Source organism: Fukomys damarensis, unplaced genomic scaffold (genome assembly GCF_012274545.1).
Source record: "Fukomys damarensis isolate Sample0158 unplaced genomic scaffold, DMR_v1.0_HiC HiC_scaffold_36, whole genome shotgun sequence".
Lineage (NCBI taxonomy): Eukaryota > Metazoa > Chordata > Mammalia > Rodentia > Bathyergidae > Fukomys > Fukomys damarensis.
In genome coordinates, this window is record NW_022900948.1 from 37695446 (window position 1) to 37718088 (window position 22643).

General features: G+C 52.9%; 2 long non-coding RNA genes and 1 pseudogene across 2 annotated transcripts; 2 read left to right on the forward strand and 1 right to left on the reverse strand.

Annotated features, from left to right (window-relative positions):
* LOC104847543 overlaps positions 1 to 46 on the reverse strand; it is a 9912-nt pseudogene extending 9866 nt beyond the window's left edge.
* Positions 47 to 166: 120 nt separating this feature from the next.
* Positions 167 to 4943, forward strand: LOC104847523. Its single transcript, XR_004515392.1, has 4 exons — positions 167 to 414; positions 2047 to 2110; positions 3719 to 3872; positions 3979 to 4943. It is a non-coding gene; the product is annotated as an uncharacterized LOC104847523 (long non-coding RNA).
* A 12489-nt stretch (positions 4944 to 17432) lies between these two features.
* Positions 17433 to 20025, forward strand: LOC104847526. The gene is made up of 3 exons (XR_776182.2): positions 17433 to 17458; positions 18876 to 19204; positions 19700 to 20025. It is a non-coding gene; the product is annotated as an uncharacterized LOC104847526 (long non-coding RNA).
* Positions 20026 to 22643: the final 2618 nt, after the last annotated feature.

Below are 22643 nucleotides of genomic sequence, written 5' to 3' on the forward strand. Positions count from 1 at the left end.
CCTCCGACCCGGCCGCCAACTCTCTCTCGGAGCTGCCCCGCCGCATGGTGTTCAGGACAGGTGCCAATGCCTATGCCTCCGCCGCCGCCGCCTCCCCTCAGCCGGCCCGGCTCGCGACCAAACTGCCCTCGCTGCTACTGCTGCTACTGCTGCCACGCTTTCCCCGCCCGAGCTCGTTGCCATGATCTCTCAGGCTCTGGTTGACAGAGGCAGACCCCGCCCCCAGACGGGGCCCGAGAAGGGACAATCGCCGACCAAACCCTGAAACCTCATAGGCGAGGGTGCACACGTGGCCAGGCCTGTCACAGAGGTGATTGCGGCCATCTTGGAAGAGGGCGGAACCGCCCTGGCCCGCCGACCCTGAAAATCCATTAAATTTCTGAGAACTTGGACCCTAGCAAGAAGAGGGTGGAGGTGAGTCTGAAGGTAGAAAGGTGTCTAGCATGCGTGAGGCTCCCGAACCTGGGAGTGATACGTATCTCAAACGAGAAGTTCAGTTCCCCCACCCCCATGCACACTCACTGGGAAACTCCGAGCCTCCGATCCATCCCAGGGAAATGCACCGCGGGATATCTGCTCGTTCTGGTGACGATGAATGTGACAGGTCCGGGCCCGTGGGAGCCACGAGAGTTCTGTTGGAAGAAACTCTTTTTTGTTCCTGTGAGAACCCACAGACTTGGGGGCAGGGGGGATTCTCTGTTCTCAGCAAGTTCCCAATAGGGACAGAGAACGAAGCCCCACAGATGGCCAGCAGAGTTGAGAACATTGACGACTGATTTTCTTATTATGCCAGTTTTTCATTGCAGTAAGAGATACATAACAACATTTGCCATTTTAACCATTTTAATATACAGTTCAGTGGCGTTCAGTACGTTCATACTGTTGGTGTAGCCGTCACCACCATCCATCTCCAGAACTTTTTCTTCTTTCTACACTGAAATTCTGTGCCCACAAAATAACAACTTGACTTCCCTCAACCCCGGCCCCTAACAACCACCATTCTACTTTTTTTCTTAATTAATTTGACGTCTGAGAGGTATCTTACAGAAGTAAAGTCATACATTTGTCCTTTTATGTCTGGCTTATTTCACTTAGCAATGTCTTTCAAGTCCATCCATATTGTAGCGTGTATTGGAATTTCACTCCATTTAAGACTCATATTTTATTGTATGCATACATTGTATTATTTTCACCTATTTATCTGTCCACAGGCATTTTGTTTGTTTCCATCTCATAACTGTTGTAAACAATGCTGTCATTGACATTGGTGTGTGTGCAATATCTGTTTGAACCTCTGCTTACAATTCTTTTGGGTTGTCATATCTTTTTAAAGCCAATCCAAGCTACTAGGTCTTTTCATAGTATTCCACTCTCGTGCTATAGGGTGTACTTTTTTCCCTTCTTCTTCTTCTTGGCCCAAATTTGCTCTTTAGAGTATGTCCCTTTTCCCTTAAATAAATGTAAAGCTTTGCTACTGTTAAGAAAAAATAAAGCCAATCCAAAAAGATAACTCTCCTCTCCCACCTGAGGGAGTGACATATGTTTTGTTTGGGGCTTGGGTTGGGTTGGGTTTTTAGGGAATGGGATTGGAAAGGTATCACCTCATCCTAGGATGATGACAATAACTATTGAGTGCACATGGGTGAACTTTGTCTCACTCTGCACTAGAAAGTAAAAGATAAAAGGAACGCAGAGGCTGTGGAGGAAGGTAATCCCTTCCTCTCTCATCCATGCAAGAGTCTTGTTTTTCTTGGGCTTCAGGTTCCACTTGGTGAAAAACCGCCTTGACATGTACTGTCGTAGCCTTACAAGATTCAAGCCTCTTTGTAGCAACAATGACTGCACTCCTCTGTTCCCTCAGAGGCCATCATGGCTTAGTTTTAATGTTTCTTCAAGTATGGTCTTCTTGCCGCCTGCACCAATAAGTCCCCTAGGGTGCTTATTTAGAACATAGGTTCCTAAACACCTAGAGACTTTGTTGCAGAACATCTAGGTGAGCCTGAGAGTCTGCATGTTAACTTAGTTCCTTTGCTTGTTCCAAAACAGTCAAGATCAAGAACCACTGATGGGATCTACTTGAAGACTCTGGGGACCCGTGGAGCTGTCCGTGGTACCCACCAGAAGCCTTCACTGCACCAACACCACCACCACCCCCAGTCTCTCTACACCAGTCTGTCCCCCAGGGCCGATCCCTCCACCTGGACTCAGAGAGTGGCACCACTTTGGTTTAGTCATGTACTGAAAACTACTAGGTCCTAACTTAGACCTCTCCCTGGCTTCCTAAAGCCATAATGCCAGCAGGTCTTACAGGTTCTACACGGAGCTATGACTGCCATCTTTCCTTTCATACCCATCACTGTTAGCACTGTCCCAGTTCAGGCTTCAGCCCTTAGCGTGAGCTGTTGCACCAGTCTCCTCATGAATCACCCTGCCGCTGGTCCCCACCACGGCTCCATCCATTCTCCACCTGCTACCAGCCTGCTTAGAAACCTCCCCTGATTTCCTGCCATCTACAGACCAATTCTGAACATGTTAGTTGTCCTAAGAGAGGCTTCTAATTAGCATTTCTGAAGTGATCCCCCTCTCTTTGCCTCCATGCTCTTGGACACACTGTCCCCTCTGTCTGGACTTCCCTTCCTTTGTACCTTTACCTGGGAAACTCAGATTCACCTTGAATGTCTCTTGCATAAGCCCTTCTCAGTGCTCCCTGGAAGAAGTTCTGTCCATTTTTCTGCTGATATAAATGATAGTCCTCCTCCATGGTCTGTCACACTGTACAGAAATCATCTCAGCTAATGTGGCCTGGTTCATCCCTAAACCTCTATCTCTGGGATCTACAACATAGTTGTTCTCAGAAGGCAGTAAGAGTGCATCACTTAATGAGTTGTTTTTAACTGTGTCGAATCTCAAAAGACCATCCCATATACAGATATTTATTTTGGCCTTACATCCCAAGACTTCTGCCTCAGGGCTTTGTACATGTCTTTCCCTCTGCCTAGAACTTTTGTTCTAGATCTCTGCCTGCTTCTCCTTCAGTGTTCAGTGTAAGTGATACATCTGCCCAGGTACCTCTCGTCTCTCAATCTAAATCTGACCTCTTCCAATGAAATAATGATGTAAGAGGAGAAAACAAAGAAGAAATACAAAGTGGTACATGATTAAGTGTCAACTGAGGCCAAGTGTAAAAAGGAGACAATATTTAGGAGTCCAAGGAATAGCACACTTACTGTGAATTAGAAATCCAGAGCATGGCCTCACATAAAAGGTAGACCAGAAGAGAGATCTTCAAGATGGAGTAAAAGTCAAGTAGATGAGGGCTGGGGATGTAGCTCAATGGTGCTGTGCCTGCCTGGCAAGTGCAAGGTCCAGAGTTCAGTTACTGGTACAAAAAAAAACCAAATACATGAAAAGTTAGATGGGGTGGCCATTGTCTGCAAAGGATGTGGGCAGGAACATGAAATTCAACCTGTGCCCTGCCTCCCCACCCTGCAGGTGGGGGTGCCTTTGCCCATTGGTTCACAGGCTTCCAGGGGTAGCAGAGGTCTGTATGAGAGAGGAGGTGAGGGAAAGATGTGGTGCCGGTAGATGTAAGAAGGAGGCAATCATTCTCCTTGGGGAGGCAGGGAGTAGACTGGACCAGTGGAAACACAAGCCTTAGAGGAGGGAGAACAGGAAACAAGGCCCATTTTGAGTTCTGTGATCGGGCTTTGGACACTAGGTACCCGCTGACTTCTTGGAAACCCTTGAAATGTGTCAGTGGAAAAATCCAACCCCACACGCACCTCCTCCAAGAGAAGCACCAGCTGTGGCTATGGAAGAGCAGAGAAGGCCTGGGATGAAGGATGAGAACTCCTGCCCCGGTGCACAAGCGCGTGAGTAGAGCAGCTCTCTCCAAGGGTTCTGTCCTCTCCCTTCCTCACATTCACTGCACCTTACAGTTACAGTGTCACTCGCTTCATCTCTTCTCTGTCTCACCAGGTGTCAGACATAAACAGTGCACTGTTCTTGTGGCCCACAGTATCCCAGTGCTGAGTTCCGTGCCTGGAAGAGGGCACTTACTCAGTAACTATTGCTTTAATGAATAAAAAAAATGAAACTGCTCAGATATTCAACTATAAGGAAATAGTTAAGCAACTGAGAGCAAAAGTGGTCTACGACAGCTTCAGCCTCCGAGGGAAATGTGGATGATGTAACACGAAGGGAACGGGTGCAAGCATTGTAATTGCAATGCTTAAAAACTGCTGTACGTAAACAGGGCCTGGAAGAATATAGAGACAAATGAGAGCGGCTGTGACGCTGGAGACATGAGATCTTGCTGGAATTTTTCCTCTCAATTTTGCAGCAACCTTGTGGCTCTTCCTATTCTTGAACGCAGAAATCAGTCCCATTTCTAGAGACTGCTGCTAAGAATTGGCAGGACAAAGCTTTCTGTCGTACTGCTACTCAGGAGAGGAACTGGACTAGGCACTTTGCAGACCTGGCATTTCCTCTTCGCAAAAGCTCTGGGAGAGATGGGCCCCGCGTTTTACTGATGGGGCAGGGAATTACTACGCAGAAAGGAGAAGACTCTGACCCAAGTCACACAGCTAACAAGGGCAGAGACAAGAGTCTCACTCAGGATGGTCTGACACTAGCATCCAGCTCCCAAAAACCCCACACCAAGCTTCTGTCCACAGGAATATTCAACATATGTTTAAACATAGCTGTACCCACATGAACGCATAGGTACGTAAGTAAACTCACACACTGACCATAAGCTATGAAAAAGTTATAGTCAGAAAAAGGACTGGGAGCAAATATGCCCAAGTATTAACAGTGATTATTCTGGATGATGGAAGTCAGGGTGCTTTATCCTCTCCTTTATTCTTTATTATTTTCTGTTTTCTAAATTTTCTGCAGGGAGTATGTATTGCCTTGTTAACTGAAAATTTATTTTTAAATAAAAATATTCACCATGGCTGCTGTTATATCACTTGTACAGCGAGTTCATTTATGGGGGTAAAAGACAGGAAGAACCTTTCCAGATGAGAGCAGAAGGGGCAGCTTCTCCTCCAGCTGGTTATTTTTGCCCTGCCAGTATCAAGAGCTGCCAGCAGGTGGGGATCGAGGCCCAGTCAATAAAGAGTTGGAGGAAGAAGAGGTGCAGGAAAATCTCACTGCATTAAAATATCTGGAGCTCCTGCCTGGCTCTGTTTGCAAACACATTTTTGCACCTCTGGGCTTTTGCTGCTATTGCTTCTCCTGCATGGTGCACCCTCCTCCCCATGCCCCATCTGACCCCACTGTCTACTTGGTTTATCCTTGAAACCCAGATATAAAATCGTCTCAGTCAGGTACCCAGCAGAAAACCTGGCCTGCTGGATTAGTCTTGTCCAAAATAAACTGAATTTTAATAGACTTCACATTTTAAGAACCCAAGCTGTCCATCACCTGCTTGGCATAGAGAGGCATCATCAGAACAGGGAGTATTTCCAGCATGAGACAATGGGACCCACAACAGAAGCCCACAGCGGTGGGACCCTGTGTCACGGCAGCCCCCATAAAGTGCCATGTTGCTGTGTGTCCCCATTCTTGCCCACCACACACACATTGTGTGAGAAGGGGATGGAGAGGGAAGTCCCAAAGGATGGACAGAGGCCACAGGTCAAGGAAGAAGGAAGGGCCCTGAGTGTTGACGGGAGACAGTGGCGGTAGACAAGGTGAGGCCGGCAAGGTCGGTGTCGACACGCGCCCTTTTCCACAGCCATCAAGGCCTCCACAAGGGTTTGAGGCAGAGGTTTCTGTTACAGAAAGAAAGCTCTGAGTGTGGAGCAGTAGCCACTACCATTGAGAAGTAGATGCAGAAGGTCTGACACCGTTCTGAGCGTTTACGATGATCATCGAGTTCAGTGTTCACAGACTCCTAGGAGGCGGGTAGCACTGCTATCCCCAATGTAATGAGTGAGGAAAGAGCCCAAGACAAGCACCTGCCTGCAGTCACATGACTGGGAGGAGTGGCGATGAGATGCCAGCCCTGGGCTACAGCCCAATCCTTAGCTCTTTGGTCTTAGAAGAGCCTGGGAGCAAGATCGCCGTGGAGAAACCGGGCAGGAGTCAAGGCGGTGAGGTTGAGGCTGTAGGAGGGAGTGGGGTGTAAGGCAATGGGGAGGGGGTTCCTGCTGCTTAGGCCACATCCAGCTCCCTAGGCTCGATATTTTCCTTTCCCTGGCACCAGGGGGTTCAGCCTGGGCTCCTCTCCCACTAACCCAAGTCCAAAGGTCCCAGTCTCTTCCTCCCTTACTGTCCTCTTATCTGTTTCATGCTTCTTTCCCTCAGCCAAGGAGGACACCTGGGAGGGTCAGAGAGCCGGGGCCCCATGGCCGTGGTCTGCACATGAAGCCCCGGGAGCCCCAGGGACCCCAGCCCCAATGCTTACACATCTTTAGCTATCTGCAGCTCCCTTCTCTCCCAGGCCCCTTCTCCAGGCACCCCCCGCCCAGGAGACGAGCTGGCACCTCTTCATCTCAGGAGGGGGAGTGGAGCCCTCCAGAGAGCCCTTATCCTGGAAAGTCTCCTGGAGGAGGCTGGTGGCGCACAGGGGGCCAGGTGGGTGCCTGCTGGGCAGATTGCCTGGAGGAGGGGTAGAGAGTGGTGAAAATGCTCTCGGCAGAAAACTGGCTGTGGAAGGAGGCCTGATCGTGTCTGCTCCAAGAGTCTCAAGAAAGGAAGAGGAGCAGAGGAGGGGAGCGAAGGAGGGCGGGAGGTAATATTTGCTTGGCACTTTCCATATATCAGGAACTTGATCTAAATCACTTTCACAGCAAAGAGATCTAGAACAGGAGCCAGCAAACTTTCTGTTAAGAAGCTACAGAATAAATAATTTCAACACTGTAAATCCTGTCACCACTACCCACCCCTTTTACTACTACGAGAAAACTGCCATAGACCAAATGTAAAAGAATGTGCTAGAATGGCTATGTTCTAAACTTTATTTAGCAAGGTTCACCATTATAAACCCTGGCAGATGCCAAGGTTTGACTCTGTGCCCCCCCCATTTTCCCACATTGATTCTCAAATTCATTTGTTCATGGTATTGGAGAGGAAGGTCTTTGGGAAGTAGTTAGGGTTAGATCAGGCTGTAAGGGCGGGGCTCCAAGATGGGATCAGTGGAAGAAGAAAGAGGAAGAAGAGGAGAGGGGAGAAGAAAAGGAGGAGGAAGAGGAGAAGGAAGAGGGAGAAGGAGAAGGGAGCCAAGCTGGCTCGCTTGCTCTGCCTCATGGTGTGATGTCCTCCCTGGATGCTCCATCTTGCTCTTGGACCCCCCAGCTTCCAGAACTGGGAGAAAGAAATCTCTATTCATTGTAAATTACCCAGTATCAGGTATTCTGTTACAGCAACACAAAACAGACTAAGACAGATGGCAAGACTAGAAAAGACAGTAAGTGTTTCCAAGAATGTGGAAAAATCAGAGCCAGTAGAAATGTAAAATGGTGCAGCTGCTTTTGCAAACAGTTCCTCAAATGGTCAGTCATAGAGTTATCACATGACCCAGCAATTCTACTCTTGGGTGGAATGAAAATCCAAGAGAAAGGAAAACATGTCCACATAAAGTCTTACATACAGCGGTTCGTAACAGCGCTATTTACAATGGCCTCACAGTGGGAACAATCCAAGTGAACGTCAACTGCTGAGTGAGTCACACGAAATGTGGTGCACACATTCAATGAAACATTATTTGTCAATAAGAAGAAATGATGTCATAGGCAATAGAAGAAATGTCTCAATACCTAATGCCATTTATTTCCAGATTGAAAGAGCCCACTATATCCCAGAGCAGAGAACAGGGAAAATACACACCAAGTCATATCATCATGAATCATGGCACATGGGGCTGGGGAAGGTCCTAAACCTTTACACAGAGAGAGAGAGCAGGAGGGAAGTTGAAAGACACATGAAATGAGACAGAGAATGGCATGAGATTTCCCAACCACACGAATTTGGAAGGAAATTTTGCTTTCAAAATCATGAATCAAAGTGGCGAAGAATTCTATATCCAGCCTAATTATCAAGAATATAGCCAAAATGCTTTCAGACATTCTAGACCCCTCAAAAATTTACATTCTAAGTGTTCTTTCTGAGGAACTCCTATGAATGTGCTCTATCGAAAACAGGGAGCAAAATATGGAAGAGGAAGACAAGATTTGTAGCAAATATGGAAATTAAGGGGAAGACGGACTACTGGTAAACCAGCCTTGAAAAACATTATGCTAAGTGAAAAAGCCAGACGCCTAGGATTATGCCTTATACAATTCCATTTGTATAAAAATGTCCAGAATAAGCAAATCTGGAGAGAGAAATTAGACTTATGGTTTTCTAGGGCTGGGAGGCAAGAGGTGAATAGCAAATGGTAGGTAAGGGGAATAGGGTTTCTTTTGGAGGATGATGAAAACTGAGTATGACAGTGGATACACAACTTTGAATGGACTAAAAACCGGTGAACTGCATACTTTAAAAATATTAATTGTGTGGCGTGTGAATTATATCTCAATAAAGCCTTTCTTTTAAAAACAGCCCCGACCTGCCCCCCCACACCATATAATTTCTGACCCTGGTGTGGAACCGAGTAGTCAGACATCCTGGGCTGGGATCTGCACTCCTTCTCATGACCCTGGGCCATGACACTTACCTCGTCTGAGAAGTGTGGATCGGCGATGATTGGTGCTGCTAGTCAGCGTAGGGAAAGTGCCTGCCCGTCAGTGCTCTCTGGTGACTATTACGGTACCCATTTCAGAGGTGAGGAAACTGGGCCTGAGACAAAGGGAGGCTTTTGTCCAAAGTCACACGGTGAGTAAGTGGCAGAGTTCAAGCCCAAGCTTCAGGATGTGTGATGCCAAGTCAGTGTCCTTCCCATTCTGCAATTCTGTCACACTGGCACTGATGTATGTCCCAGCTCTCTGGCCTGGCCCTGCACACTCTGGGCTTTCATTTCCCTTGTGCCGAGTGAGGAGTTTGACCCAGATACCCTTACAAAGTCATCTGGCTATGACTTTTTTGTTTTGTCTTCTTCGTTGAACCGGGTCTCACTATGCAGCCAAGGCTGGCCTTGATCCTCCTGCCTCAGCCTCTCGAGGGCTGGAAGTGCACCACCATGCCTGACTGGCTCTGACATTTTACACATCAGTGAAGAACCTGGCATGGAAATAGCAGCCTTGGCCGGGCTCTGTGCACTGTGTATGTTTGTGCCACCAGCACTGGGCCTAGTGGAAGGACGTCCTACTTCTCTCTCTGGACTCTCGTGGCAGCACCTAGGAAAAGAGGAGGTGCATGATTACATGTAATAGAATAACAGCCAGGCATGTGAAGCAGCAAGCTGGGAATAAAATTACTGACGACACGATACCCCCTTGGATTCCTCAGGCACTCGGGGAAGGCAGAGAATAAACACCAAATTTCAAATTACTTTTCCGAAAAGGTCAAGAGAAATTGAAAGCCACTGCACTCTCCTAACAACTGGTTTCTCTCTTGGAGAGCTGTCAGGGTTTAAAAATATTTTACAAAGCAATCATCTGTAGGCAATCAAGAGACGCCTCACCCAGGTCAAGAAGCAGGAGCTGTTGAAATGTATCCGCAGAGTTGTTCCAGAGGAAGAAGGAGGGGGAAAAAAATCATTGAGCACTCGATTTTAGCCTAACTTTGAAAAGCAAGTTTAAGAAAATAAACAAAGAAAAATAAATCCCAAGTATTCCCAAGTGGCCCGATTTGAGAAGTCCTGTTCCTTGTTGGTTTAAGAGGAGAAGTGAAGGAGAAGATTTCCTTCCATTTTGGGACACTCACTCCCTTTATTCCCCTACCCTATCACAACCAGTTAGTTGCTAAGCTACATACTGGCTCCTACTGCAATTTACCAGATGGATTTTACAATAGACTGAAGATTACCTTCAGCCTCCAGAAAGGCTGGTTGTGAAGGTCAGACAGGTGGTCCAGCGGTTCTGTGGTCTCTTCTGTTGAACTTGAGGTGCGTTTCAGTCAGGCCAAGCTATAGTATGCTACAGAGACAAACATCCCCAAATTTCAGGGCCCTAACGGAAGTCTATTCCTCAGTCACACTTCGAATGCAGAACAGGGACTCACTCATGCTTACAAGCTGACAGAGACTCCGTTTCAATGTGACTAACCACCTTGGGAGGTAACAATGGAGGCACGGTGAATCACACAGGAGATGGTGTGTGTTTTCCTCTTTGTATGTTTGCTTTGGTTTTTTTCTTAGTTGGGGATCTGTGGATGCTAGGTCCAGGGGCCAACCGTCAGAAGGCAGTAGTGTGAGACTCGGATGGAGGGGGGCAGGTCAAGCAGCCAGTGCATGCCTGCTTTGTAGGAGGCACGGGTGATAAACACAGCATTGCAGAGTTACAATGTGGCCCAGCTACCAAAGGATGACGAATAGAGAAACCTGGGGGAGCTGGCGTGCAGCTCAGTGGCAGGGTGCATGCTGAGCATGTGTGAGGCTGTAGGTTCTGATCCCCCTCACAGAAAGAAGGAGGATGAGGAAAAAGAGAAAGAGGAGATGTGGGAGGTGGACAGGAATCTTAAAGACATTGAGCCCAAGTTCTGGAATCAGAAATGGGAAGAGAAGATGAAATGAGGAAAACAGACAGGAAGTGGGGAAGTGGGAGAAAGGTTCTTCTCATCTGACTACTCCAAGCAACCAAGGCTTAGCTAATTCCCTGATGTTCTCTTTGTTGGTAGAAAACAAAGAGCACCATTCCCTCTTCCACTGTGTAGGCTATGGTGTCCCATGAGAGGGGACACTTCCAAAAAGCCAGCCTTCCAAGGGGTGAGGGTCACGTCTAACACAGAGAAGTCAGGTCTGAGTGACTCCGTCCTGTCCCCACCCTCAAAGCCAGACTTGATGGGTGAGACCGGAGTAGATCAAAGCCCACTTCCAACTTCTTTTAGAATAAGTTGCCACTGACCCAGCAGGTGGGGAGGAAGCTAAATTGTACTCAAGACCCTTTCTGAAGGTGGGTGCAGTCAACAGTTCCCCTAGGGCCACAGTGCAACATTTATAGGTATGAAAAAACAAAGACTCAAAAGCTCTTGCACACCGAGATGTGCCCTCTTGGAATGGCCTTCGGGGAAGCCAGATGCCAAGCTATGAGGTCAGCCAGGCAGGACTGCAGAGCGATGATGAGCGGCCTCATAGAAGAAGACCTGAGAGCGATAGGCTGCAGCCCTAGCTACGCTCGCAGATGAGCACCAGCCATGGTGACCCCTGCACTCCACAGCAGCAGAACCCCTGGCAGAGCCCAGCCAAGCTCTAGAACCAACAGGAATACCAAACTGCCATTGTTTTAAGCCACTCTCTTTTAGGGCCATCTTTTGTACATCAGCAAATGGCAGTGACTTCCTTTGGTCCAGGTGAGCATACAGGCTGCGTGTGCGTGCACCTGGACGTGGCCTTCCGCATGTCTCAGGCTCAGCTGACACCAGAGACTTCCTCATTCCTGCCCTCTGTGCCCAAGCCTGTGCTGAGAGCTCCACATGGAGATAAGTAAGAAAAGTGCCTGGGGCCTAGGGACACGCTGGTCCACTGCAATGCCAGACGCACCCATTGCTGACACTAAGTGTTGTAATACAGAGGCATACCAGGTGCTCGGCTTGGTCCTCTTAGCGAGGGAGGTGAAGCGTGGATGGTTCACCAGGGAGACGGAGCGGTATGGGGAGGCCCTCCAGGCAGAAGGTCCAGTGTGTACCAAGGCAGAGTATAAGATGAGACCAGCGCAGATTGTAGTTGGCCGCCGCCTACAAGAACTGTGTTATGGCTGGAACATCTATATATAGTGAGTGTGGAGAGAGGAGGCGGGCAAGGAAGCAGGGCCAAGCTATTCAGGGCCCTGCAAACCAGAAGACAGCATGAGCTCATGGGGGCGCTGAGGGCTTGGAACCGGGCAGGACAGGCTCACACTGCACCGTTCCTGTCATTCCGGGCGGGGCTGGCGGGATGAGTCTGGAGGGAGCTGCAAGAGGCTGAGCTATTCATGCTTTCATTCATTCTTTCCTTCAGTGCATTTTCACTGAACACCTCTGAGCCAGGCCAGGCTGTCCGGGGTGTGGGACAGTTTGGGACAGTACAGATGGAGAGAAAGGGGCAACCCGGAGATGTCTGTGAAGTGAGTTAGAGGTAGAGACCTGGGGAGACTCCACAGCTGTGATTGCCTCACTGGCGGATGGGCGGAAGTGTCTTTGCTAAAATGGAACCAAAAGACTCGGGTTTGAAGGACACCGGTAGTTGCGGACCTGTGGACTCTGAGATGTCTAGCAGCCCGAGGCGACCTCTCTCAGCCTGCATTTCCACTTACATTGTGGGATCGACGGCCTGGCAGTTGGGGAACCTGCCTTCAGCTTTTTCTGGTCCGTATTTCTTCTCCTCCCAGTGAGTGCTGGGATGGAAGTGTGAGAGAGTGGCGTGTGCAATGCGGGTTTGGAAACCCTTTAGGAATTTGCTTGTACAGGGGAGAGGGGATGGAGAAGAAGGTGAACCAGTGCGCCTGAGAAGTCCCAAGGGAGGTAGGGGAGTTGGACAGGACCCAAACCTCCTAGGGATGCCTGGGGCCAGGGACTGATCCCAGCTCGGGGTTGGATGCTGTCACTGCGCTTATGACCCAGCTCCTTCAACACCTCTTCCATCTCCTGCAGGGAGCCCCAGCAGTGCAGCATGGGGCTCAGGGTACGGGGAACCTCGCACTGGCAAGAGGAGTTGCTGTGGGGCAGAGACACTGCAGGGACGCTCGAGGGAGAGAGCCAGCGTGGGGACTGCGTAAGCACAGAGACAGAGCGGACCCTGTAGGAAAACCCCCAGTACATCGCCACGGTCTCCTGAGCCCTCCGGAGGCTCAGGACCCAGGCTAAAGCCCCATCTCAGCATAGGAGGAAGACTCCAGTGAGGAAATCTCCTCGGGGCCGGGACTGGCACACTCGGCCTTCACCTACCCACCCTACCTTAGTTGGTCTGCTCTTGGGCAGTGGGGTGAGGGGCTCATCTCCAGCATCACCACCTTTCAGCCAGCTCGACTCTGAGAAGATAGAGCAGCTCAGTGATGCCCCCACCCGCACCTCTTCAAAACTCAGCCTTTCCAACCAGGAGTTCAGGCAGGGACCCCACAGGTAGGCAGAGACACTTGGCCCCTGGCTTCCTGGAGCCAGCACTGGCCCGGTCACTGGGAAGGCATTTGGAGGGTAGGGGCTGTAACCAGCCTCTTCCTGTGACCCACCGGCCAGGCCCCACAGGGTACGGGGGAGGGTTGGAGAACACACCCTGCTTGGGGGACTCCAGGGACGAAAGGGCCCTGTGTGTCCCCCCCATCTCTGCTCCTCTGCTCTTCTGATCCCAGTGTGAGGGGCAAATCTGTTCAGAGGCCACAGTGGTGTGGCACCAGCACTTTTAAGGTCCTGGGTCAGTTTCATTCTGCAAGCTCCCGACTTCAGGACAAAACAAGTCCTCCACCCACACTGGCCCTCACTGGTTCAACTCTGGGAGCCGCCAGCCTGTCTGCCTTCAGAGTCCCACCCACTGCTGCCTCCACAAAGCTTGCCCTGACTCCTTCTCTCTCCCCACAGCCGCCCGAGCCCAGGGCTGCTCCTCCCTGTTGTCATTTTCTCTGGCACTGGTCTCTCTCATGTTTATGTGGCAGAGGCCACGAGCTCCTGAGAGGAAACCTGAGTCTGAGTCAAGTAACAAGTGACGGGAGACAGAGTCGAGCAGCTCCGACTAAGGAGCCAGGTGTGTGAACTGCTCTCCCTCACTGAATCTGTGCTTAGGCCCGTGACCCTATCCCCACCTCACCCAGGGACCCGAGGTCTTCTCTTGGTGAGCCAGTCAGGGACCCGCACACAGCCCAGGCCCTCTGCCATCTGCCTGCAGCCCCCGCTGCTGCAGCCAGCTCTGTCCCCCAGTCTCTTCCAAGCCTAAGCCTCTTGTTTCCAGAAGGCCAGCTGTGGGCCTCCTGCTCGTGAGGGGTCTGAACTGGGTTTCTCTGAGCTGGAGCCCTTGGTGCGGGACTGGAGTTCTCAGCCGACCTGGCCTGCGGTGGCCAAAGTGGCTGGGCCAGGCTGCACTGCGCACCCAGTCCGCGTTCGGCTGCCCCAGCCTTGCAGCTGCCGTCAGCGTTCAGCCCTCACACGGCTTCTACTCTGAGGACACCAAGCTGAGTGCCCCGCAGAAGCACTGTCAGATGGACAGCAGCCTCTGGGTGGCCCGCCTTACCCCCTGCCTTGTCACGCTCCGGCTGGCTTCCCTCCCTTCCAGGTCAAAGCAGGGCAGTTCCTCTTCTGGGGCAAGTCCACTGATGTTCTGGGTCTCCGACCAGAAGCCCCTCCTCAGGGGGGCCAGCCCCGAACTCTAGAGTGCATCTCACAGCACCCTTGACGTGTGTTTCCCTGTTGGCTTCCTCCGTTGGGCTGAGAGCCAGCTCCCTGCAAACAGGCACTGTCTCCCGGGCCTGGAGCCCAGCACAGTGCCGGCACATGGGCAACACACTAGGGCTAAGTATGGGGCTCCCGTGAGGGGGTGGAGAGACATCCCAAAACGAAGGTCAGGGCTGATCTGAAGGTCACTCTCTGGTGGGTCAGGGCAGAAAGGCTCTCCTGAGGAAGGGCAGCTGGGGCAAAGGGCAGAGGGAGGCCCAGCATTGTCGTAGTGGACACGTGAGGGACATGAGACTTGGCTGGTAACACAGCCTGCCTGAGCTCTCCCAGTTAGCACCTGAGCCTGAGTTCAAGTTCGGTCAGTCCTATTCTGTAGGCCACATCTCCTTCCATCCTTGCTACCCTGACCCCCTCACATGCCATCCTCTGGCTGGTGTCCGCAGACTGATGCAGCAGAAAGAGCCCGAGCCCTGGAGTCAGGCGGGACCCTCTGCTTCTTCAAAACTCCAGTATCCAAGCCTGGTGTGGTAGAGCACACCTGTCATCCTAGCAATCAGGAGGCTGAGGCAGGAGGATCGCCACAAATTGGAGGCCAGCCTATGCTGTATAGTGAGTTCAAGACCAGCTTGGACTACACAGAGAGACCTTATCTTAAAAAACAAAAACAAAACAAAACCAAAAATTCCAGTATCCCAGGCTGAGCCCCAGACTACAGCTTCCAAGAAAGCAGAATATAGGGTCAAGGGAATCTTCAGCCAGGGCAGGCTGGGGTCAGGGTCCCGGACGCGGCTGCCCAGACCCGGACTTCCCCATCACAGCCCTGCCCCCAGAGCCTAGCTCTTTCGTTGGTTAAATGGGAACAGCCATGCCTGCCTCGAATAGTTCTCATCATGAGGCAACCAAAATAAAACACAAAGTGACCCGCAAATGTGGGTTGCTGGTATAGCACAGCACTGTTCTGTAATGCCTGGGGAATACGTGCTTTGTGTTTCACAGTACCCTTTTGTTGTTGAGAGCATGTCAGACCGGCCAGGGGCGCCCCCTGGGGCCCTCAGAGGAGCAGGCTTCACACTGTGTCACCCTACTTCCTGGACAGGCTTACTGGTGCCCACCATGGCTCACACTTCCGGTCTCCGTCATTTTTCACCTTTCTCTGTGCTCCTTTGGCCACTTTGGGGCGAGCCTGCACACCAGGGTCAGAGCTTCGGGCGCTCACAGCCTGCTGAGGGGTCGGGGGGCACCAGAAGAGGGGCTGGTGCTGTGAGGGGTGAAGAGTGGGTGCCCCTCTCCTGGCCTGGTGTCGCCGGAGTTGCTGCCAAGCCTTCCTTCTCCTGTCCCCCACCTTGCTTCCTCTGTTGTGACTGAGCGTGGGGTTCTGCAGGCAGCTCCTGGGCCCTGTGCCTGCACCCCACTCTACAAATCCACGATGCTTTCCCTATTCCCGCCCCTCCACCAGCCTGCAGGCTGCTCCTTTGGGGAACCCTCCAGGTGTTTGGCTGGGGGGAATCTCGTTAGCATGGCCTTGGGGAAATTCCGTTCCTTTTGATAATAAACATTTACAGTCAGATGGAGGGAGCAATGAGACTCAGCCAGAAGGAAATTTTGACTTTAGCTACAGTTGCCCTGGTTGGGGAGAGTGGCCACTGACCCAGTTTAGAACTGCATCCATTCATCATCTGTCTCCAAGGGTGGGAGAGGCAGCGGTGATCAGGCAGCTGGGACCACTGTCCAATGGGAGCCCAGGACACCGAGTCATTCACTACGGAGGGCAGTGGGGAGGACAAGAAGCCCCAGAGTGTGGGCTGTGGGGAGGGATCAGCCAGAAGGAGAAGCACAGCAATAACTTGGCAGACTGTGATGTAGCTGAGACTCCCTGGCGCTGCTGTCCGGAGAGGTGAGGTGTTGTGGGAAGCTGGGCTTTGGAAGCTGGGTAGGAGTTTGCCAGTGGGGGGAAGTCTGTTCCCGCAGGAGGAGTCTGGTTACAGAAGACCAGGTGAGACTGCAACTTGCCTTTGGGAGCCTCACTGCAAGTAAAGTGAAGGAAGGGGCACTGTGTGCTGGTTCCATCAGGACAGAGCCACAGGCAGAGGGAGGAAGAAGAAAGTGGAGCTGGGAAGGGACTGGGAGCCAGTCTGGGGCAGCCGGGGAGAGGGGAGCAGCTGCAGTAATTGAGGCTTGAGTTGGCGCCTCCATTCATCCCCAGCTCGAAGCTGATTAGCAATTGTTCCTCCAGATTCTTAAGAGGCCAGAGGATCGCAGGGAGGGAGGGGCGGCCTGGACGAGCTGCCAAGCTTCTGCAGACCTTTCTAGATGCAATTCGGGAGGCCAGTCAGCCTCACGTCTACCCCTGACCTCTCCGAGCTCCCTCCCTTCCTAGCCAAGCCTGGGGGTGAGGAGGGGACTAAAAATACCGGAGAGAAAAGTGAAGCTCCGGCTGCTTCACCCCCAATGCCCAGCCCCGGAGGCCTCTCCACTGACTGCCCTCCTGGTCTGTCTCCCTGTCACACTCTGAGCTCCTGGTCTGCTGCAGCCGCACCTGCCAGCTGGCCTGGGTCGGGAGCTCTGAGCCAGAGCACTTTTCCTCTGCCCATCCCCTGGGGCACTGACCCCAGCTCCCTGAGGGAGGAAGAGATCTTCCCCGCCAGTGACCTCGGGGCTCCTGTTTGGCCAGCAGCCATCCCACCCCTTTAGAGCTCCTCGTATCCTCCAGAGGCCCTGGCATCAGTGAGCCTGGGGCGGGGAGTATCATTCTTGTGCAAAGCAAAACCAGTGCTGGGGCTGGAGGAGTGGGGTCCGCTGAGAACGGACGTGTGCATCCCATGAGCCTTTGCTCCCTGGGGGAAACTCCTCTTCATGCCTCGTCACCACAGAGAGGAAGGGGAAAGAGGCTGCGGGGAAGGGGGAGGTCAGCCCTTGCCTTTGGACTGTGTGACCTTCTCCTTTTGCAGGACTGTTCTTCCGCCATCCCACGAAGGTCTGGGATCCGTCAGCCTCTCTGACTGCCAAAGTTCTGGTTCGCAGGCCATGACAGGAGGACTCCGAAGTCTGCGCTTTGGTTAGCATCAGCCCTAAGTACCACTGTCTGCTTCCCCTGAGCCCCTGAGTACAGGGTCTGGAATTCCTGGGACCCCCGGTGGAGACCCCAAGACAGCTGCCTTTGAACACTGACAGTGGCGTCCCAGGAATCAACACACCCCAGGCTGAAAACCCCAGCCCTACACAAGTCCGTTTTCTTTGTCCTGTTTCCCCGTCAGTAAAATGGGGATTAACAGTGATAAGTTAGGCAGTCCCACAGCAGGGGGACACACTGTTAGCAGGCACACACACACACACACACACACACACACACACACAGTGTTAGGGAAAATGTCAACTCGCGTATGTGCTGAATTTGAAAAACTGTTCTTAGCGCTTTGTGTTTTAATCCATAGAATCCTCTCTGCTGCCTAAAGAAGGCACTATTCCCCTATCTCGAGCACCCCCAACTCCGCCAGGTCAGACAGCTAGGAAGTGGCAGATTCCAGCAGGGCTGCCTGGCTTGGACCCCAGGCCTGTAACCTTTCTGCCTGCCCCACAGGGCAATTCAGGATTGGATTAAGTAATACATGAGGCCTTCTAGTCAATCCCCAGGACACAAAAACAAACAAACAAATAACATAATAAACAAATGGTCTGGCTGGCCTCTCACCCAAGCATGGCTGTCTGACTTCCCACAGCTTCAGGTTCACCAATGGGTGATGGGACATCTGTGGAGGCACAGCTCTCAGCTGGACCAGTTAAGAAACATCAGGAGGCCTGGGCATAATGGTTCATGCCTATAATCCCAGTATTTGGGAGGCTGAGGCAGGAGGGTCTCGGGCTGAGAGTTTGACCTATACAGTAAGACTCTGTCTCAGAAACAGAAAGAGAGGGGTGGGGGAGAAAGGAGGAAAGGAGAGGAGGAGAGAAGAAAAAAGAAAAGAAAGAAAAATAGAGGAAATGTCAGAAAGGAGGAGGCAAGCAAGTGGCACTGGTGGGCAAATGGTAAACGTGAATATCCCCTCCCTGTGTACTAAACCTGACTTTCCAGGTTCAGGGTCTGCAGCTTGTAGAATGTTGAAAAACAACTATGACTAGTTGCCAACACTTGGAAACACAGCTGTGACATTTCCCAATGAAATCTGCTATCGTGCTGTCCTTTCAAAATCTAGGAGAGGAGTATCAGTGGATAAATCCCAGGTCTCTTCTCTGATGGCAGATTACCTGGCTCCAGCCCCAGCTCTCCATTCTCATCTTGCTGTGTGTCCTCAGCTGAGTCACTTAACCTCTCTGTGCTGTGGGCCTTCATAGGCATAATGAGGATAATAACACTACTTGTTTCAGGATAGTCGTGAAGGATAAAAGAGAAAGTACTTACAAAGTATTCTTATAGAACAGGATAGACACAAAAGAACAATTCAAAATGTCAGCCGTTGCTTTTCTCACTATCCTAGAAATAAAAGAGCTGGAGCTGAGTAGCAGCTATGCTCTTGGATGGAGTTCGAGCTCTCCTGCTGCCCCAGCCCCACGGACCTGGGCTGACCGCCCTGTGACTCCGGGCAGCCCCGCATCTGTCCGGGCCATGGGTTCATCTACAGCGTGGAAACACCGGGGCCCCGGCAGCACGATGCTGAGAGAAGCCACACACAGAGCGCCATGAATCACCTGACCACGTCCCAGCCCCAACGCCAGGGCCAGGGCTGAAGCCGGAGGGCTGCTAATGACCGAGCGATTCCATTCAACGGGAAGCCACTGAGATGAACGCTGCAGACAGCGCCCTGGGGTAGGTGCGGGTAAGCTCGATGTTTTAAATGCCAAAAAGGGAGGAGCTTCAGTGCCTGCCCGGCGAGGGGTTCTATGAGAATCCAACGAGGAATGGGCTGCGAGTGCCAAGCTGGAAGTGGGCACTCAGGAAGGCCCAGCATCCGGGCCACAGCTGGCGTGGCCTCCTCCGGTGGGCAGTTTTCTGGCCTGCTGCCTGGGTTTCTCTGTCTCTCTCTGTCCCTGTCTCTGCCCCTCCCCCAGGCCTAACCCTCATACCCCTGCCTGGCAAGGCCGCAGCCACACCTCCCTCTGCTCAGGAGCTTTCTGAGGGGCTGGATGGCTTCCCACAGGGAACAGCTGACCCAGTGTCTCAAGGAGCCTCCAGCCCCTTGGCAAACCCAAGCTCCTGCCCCTGCTGATCTAGCCTGGATCTGTTCAGTTCCTATATAGGGGGCTGGATCCACAACAGCCTGAACCCGGGGGACTCATCCGCACCTCCTCTGTCTCTCTGCAGAGCCCAGAGCTGCTGTGGGATGAGAATTCAGCCCTAATGCCGAACAGCCTCAGCCCTAAGCACCCAACCCACTCAGCCCGCCCATCTCCCACCGAGCGGCCACCTGGGATAATCACGCCTTTCACGTACTCCTCCTCTTCAGAATCTTCTATGCTCTGCAACTCCCAGGACCCTCATGTGTGGCCACATTACCCAAGATGGCACCCAAGATGCTGTCTGTAGCTATGGTTCTAAGGGAACATTCCCTTGGGTCCCCCAAGCCTGCAACACACAGTCTCCTGGAGTAGAGAAAGCCGCAGATGAGGAAGGACACCCCACGGGTTGCATGTAGGTGGGCAAGGGATCCGAATAGAAGCGAGGAGACCCTTCCAGTCTGAAGAGTCTCCAACTCCCCGCCCAGGTCCTAGGCCCCAGCACCTCCCTCTATCTGCTGGGCACTCAGCTGTGGCCCCAGTGCTTGGGCTCTGGCTCCAGCAGCCACAGATGCAGGAGGCTGGGCTCAGGTGAGAGGGCTTGTGGGAGGCGAGCTGACAGGTGTGGCAAGGTCACTGCTGCATGGCAGCTGGCCCAGACCCTCAGGTTCACGTCCTGAGGCCAGCTGGACACTGAGGCGCTGGCCTGTCTGGGGAATGCCACATCTACCTGCTCCAGCATCAGCCACGAGTGCCACAGCACCTGGTACCACAGGTCCTCCTGGGCACGGCTCAGGGTCCCCTGGGAAGGAGAGGGCCTGAGAACCGGCTCAGCCCTGCACCTGGGAGGCAGCAGGGCTGGCGGGAGTGAGCGACTCTGAAGGCCCTGCCGGGGGCGAAAGAGCAGGGAATGGCTGATCGGAGACAGGAGAACAGGGGCGGGCCACCCAGTGTCCCGGGACTACCCCTCACCTCACCACGCGAAGATTCCGGACCAGGACTGAATGGAGACGGTCCTCAGTTCTTCCGAAGCCCCAGGGAGTCCCAAGGGGCCACACCTCCAGGGACATCACTGAGGACACGCAGGGGCCGACGGTTGCACCAACCCCCGGGCTACCCTGAGACTTTAAGATGCTGCCCAGAACTCCACCATTCTCCCCACCAAATCCCAGCGATGGCTGCCTACTCGAGTGCCCCAGGTCACAGAGCAGGAGAACGGGTGCTGGCCAGTGATCCACAGGTGTGCTGCTGGCCCTTCCCAGGCTGCCTGGGCTGGCTCACTTCCGTGGGGAGGGTCTTTGGGAGGCACCGTCTCCCCACACTGAGTCCTGCTCGTGCTCGGGCTCTTGCCACCCCACCCCCACCCCGCCAGCACTGGTCAACACAGGACACGCATTGCCATAGGTGGGCATGAGGCTTCGGCCTCAGCTGTTCATTCCTGGCTGAGGGCACCACCGTGCCAGCTTCTCTAAAGACATAAGCACTGCACCAGCCAGCAGCCATCTGTCCCAACTCTCCGTCCTGCCTTTCCCCTCGACCAGCACCAGAGTCTGGGGAACCAGGGGGTAGCTCTGGGGGGCACCCAAGGACAGGCTGGGGTGCCACAGAGAGCTGGGGGTGGAGAAGCACTGAGAAAGTACCCGAGCCCCTTTTCTGCCATTATTCCGATGGGTCCTGAGGCCCAGAGGGCAAGGGATGGACACATCCCACAGAGGTTTAGCGGGGTCTCCTCCCCAGCACCTGCAGAGACCCAAGTCTGTGCCGCTGCCCATGCCCCGTGGCTGTGCCTTCACTGGGGGGCTGAAAACGAAGGGGATCCTAAACAGAGCCCATGAGATTACGGTGCCCATCTGCCTCACCTTGCAGGGAAAGAAACCGAGGCCCAGGGAGCCCAAGGACACATCGCAGGTGAAATCAGGACCTAGAAACAGTCCTCAGAGGCAGGGGCCGGGTGAAGGCAGAATCTGTTCTTCATCTGCCCCCTTGTGGCCACAGGAGGAACTGCCACCCCGCTCCCCCTCACCCCCCAGCTGCTGCTTCTCTACTTACGTCCGGTCTCTTCTTCCCAAAACAGTTCCCCTTATCTCTACCCAGGGACCCGAACTCCTCCCTTTTTCTCAGTGTGGAGGATCCTAAGGGCAAAGAGCACCGAAGTGTCCTCACCCAAAGCTGGGCTCCTTGGGCGGGGGACTCCTGGAAGGCAGGGGAAGACGGGCTGAGGGCTGCTGAGTGAGCGCCGATCTCTGGGCTCAGCTGGCAGCTCCACTGCATGGCTGGGCGCCCTCTGCAGGCCTCCTCTCCCTGCCCTCTCTGGTTTTCAACGTGACTGGTGGCGGCCTCGTTCTTGAGGCTCCACGGCTGCTGCACCCAGACCCCACCTCGCTCTCCTGCCTCCCAGGTTGGTCCTTCTTGTACTTCCGCGGGTGGGCTCCCTCTGACCCTGGCTGCTAGTGGCTCCTTAGCCTCTGGCCTCCTTGCTTTTCTCTGGATCACCAAGCAGGCAGCTGCCTCAAGGCCCCATCAGACAGAAAAGGAGGCACCAAGAAAGGAAGACGGAAGGAAACTGGCTTTCCATGATCCCAGCAGTGAGGCGATGCCAGAATTTTTGTAATGCCTGTAACTGTTTTGTTTTACAATTCAGCCTCCTCCTGTTTGCCATGCAGCAGTGGGGTGAGCACCATCCCTTTTCACTCTTAGGGCTTCTTAGGCTCCGGCCTGAGTGACCACATCCACTTCCTGTCCAGCTCACACCTCATTTCCGCCGCTTCCAGGTGTCACCCCTGGATGTCCCCCGGTTCTCAGGTTTGACGGGTGGATGGATCACTTTCCCATCACTGGGACAAAACAGCTGACGCCTACAACTTAAAGGAGGAAAGGTTTGCTTTGGCTCAGGTTTCAGAGTGTTTAGTCCGTGGTAGGTTGGCTCTGAGGCAGAAACAGCAAGGTAGAAGGGCCTGGTGGAGGAGAGGTACTCAACGGACAGCAGCCAAGACGTAGGAGAGGAAGAGTCAGAAAGAGAGAGAGAGAGAGAG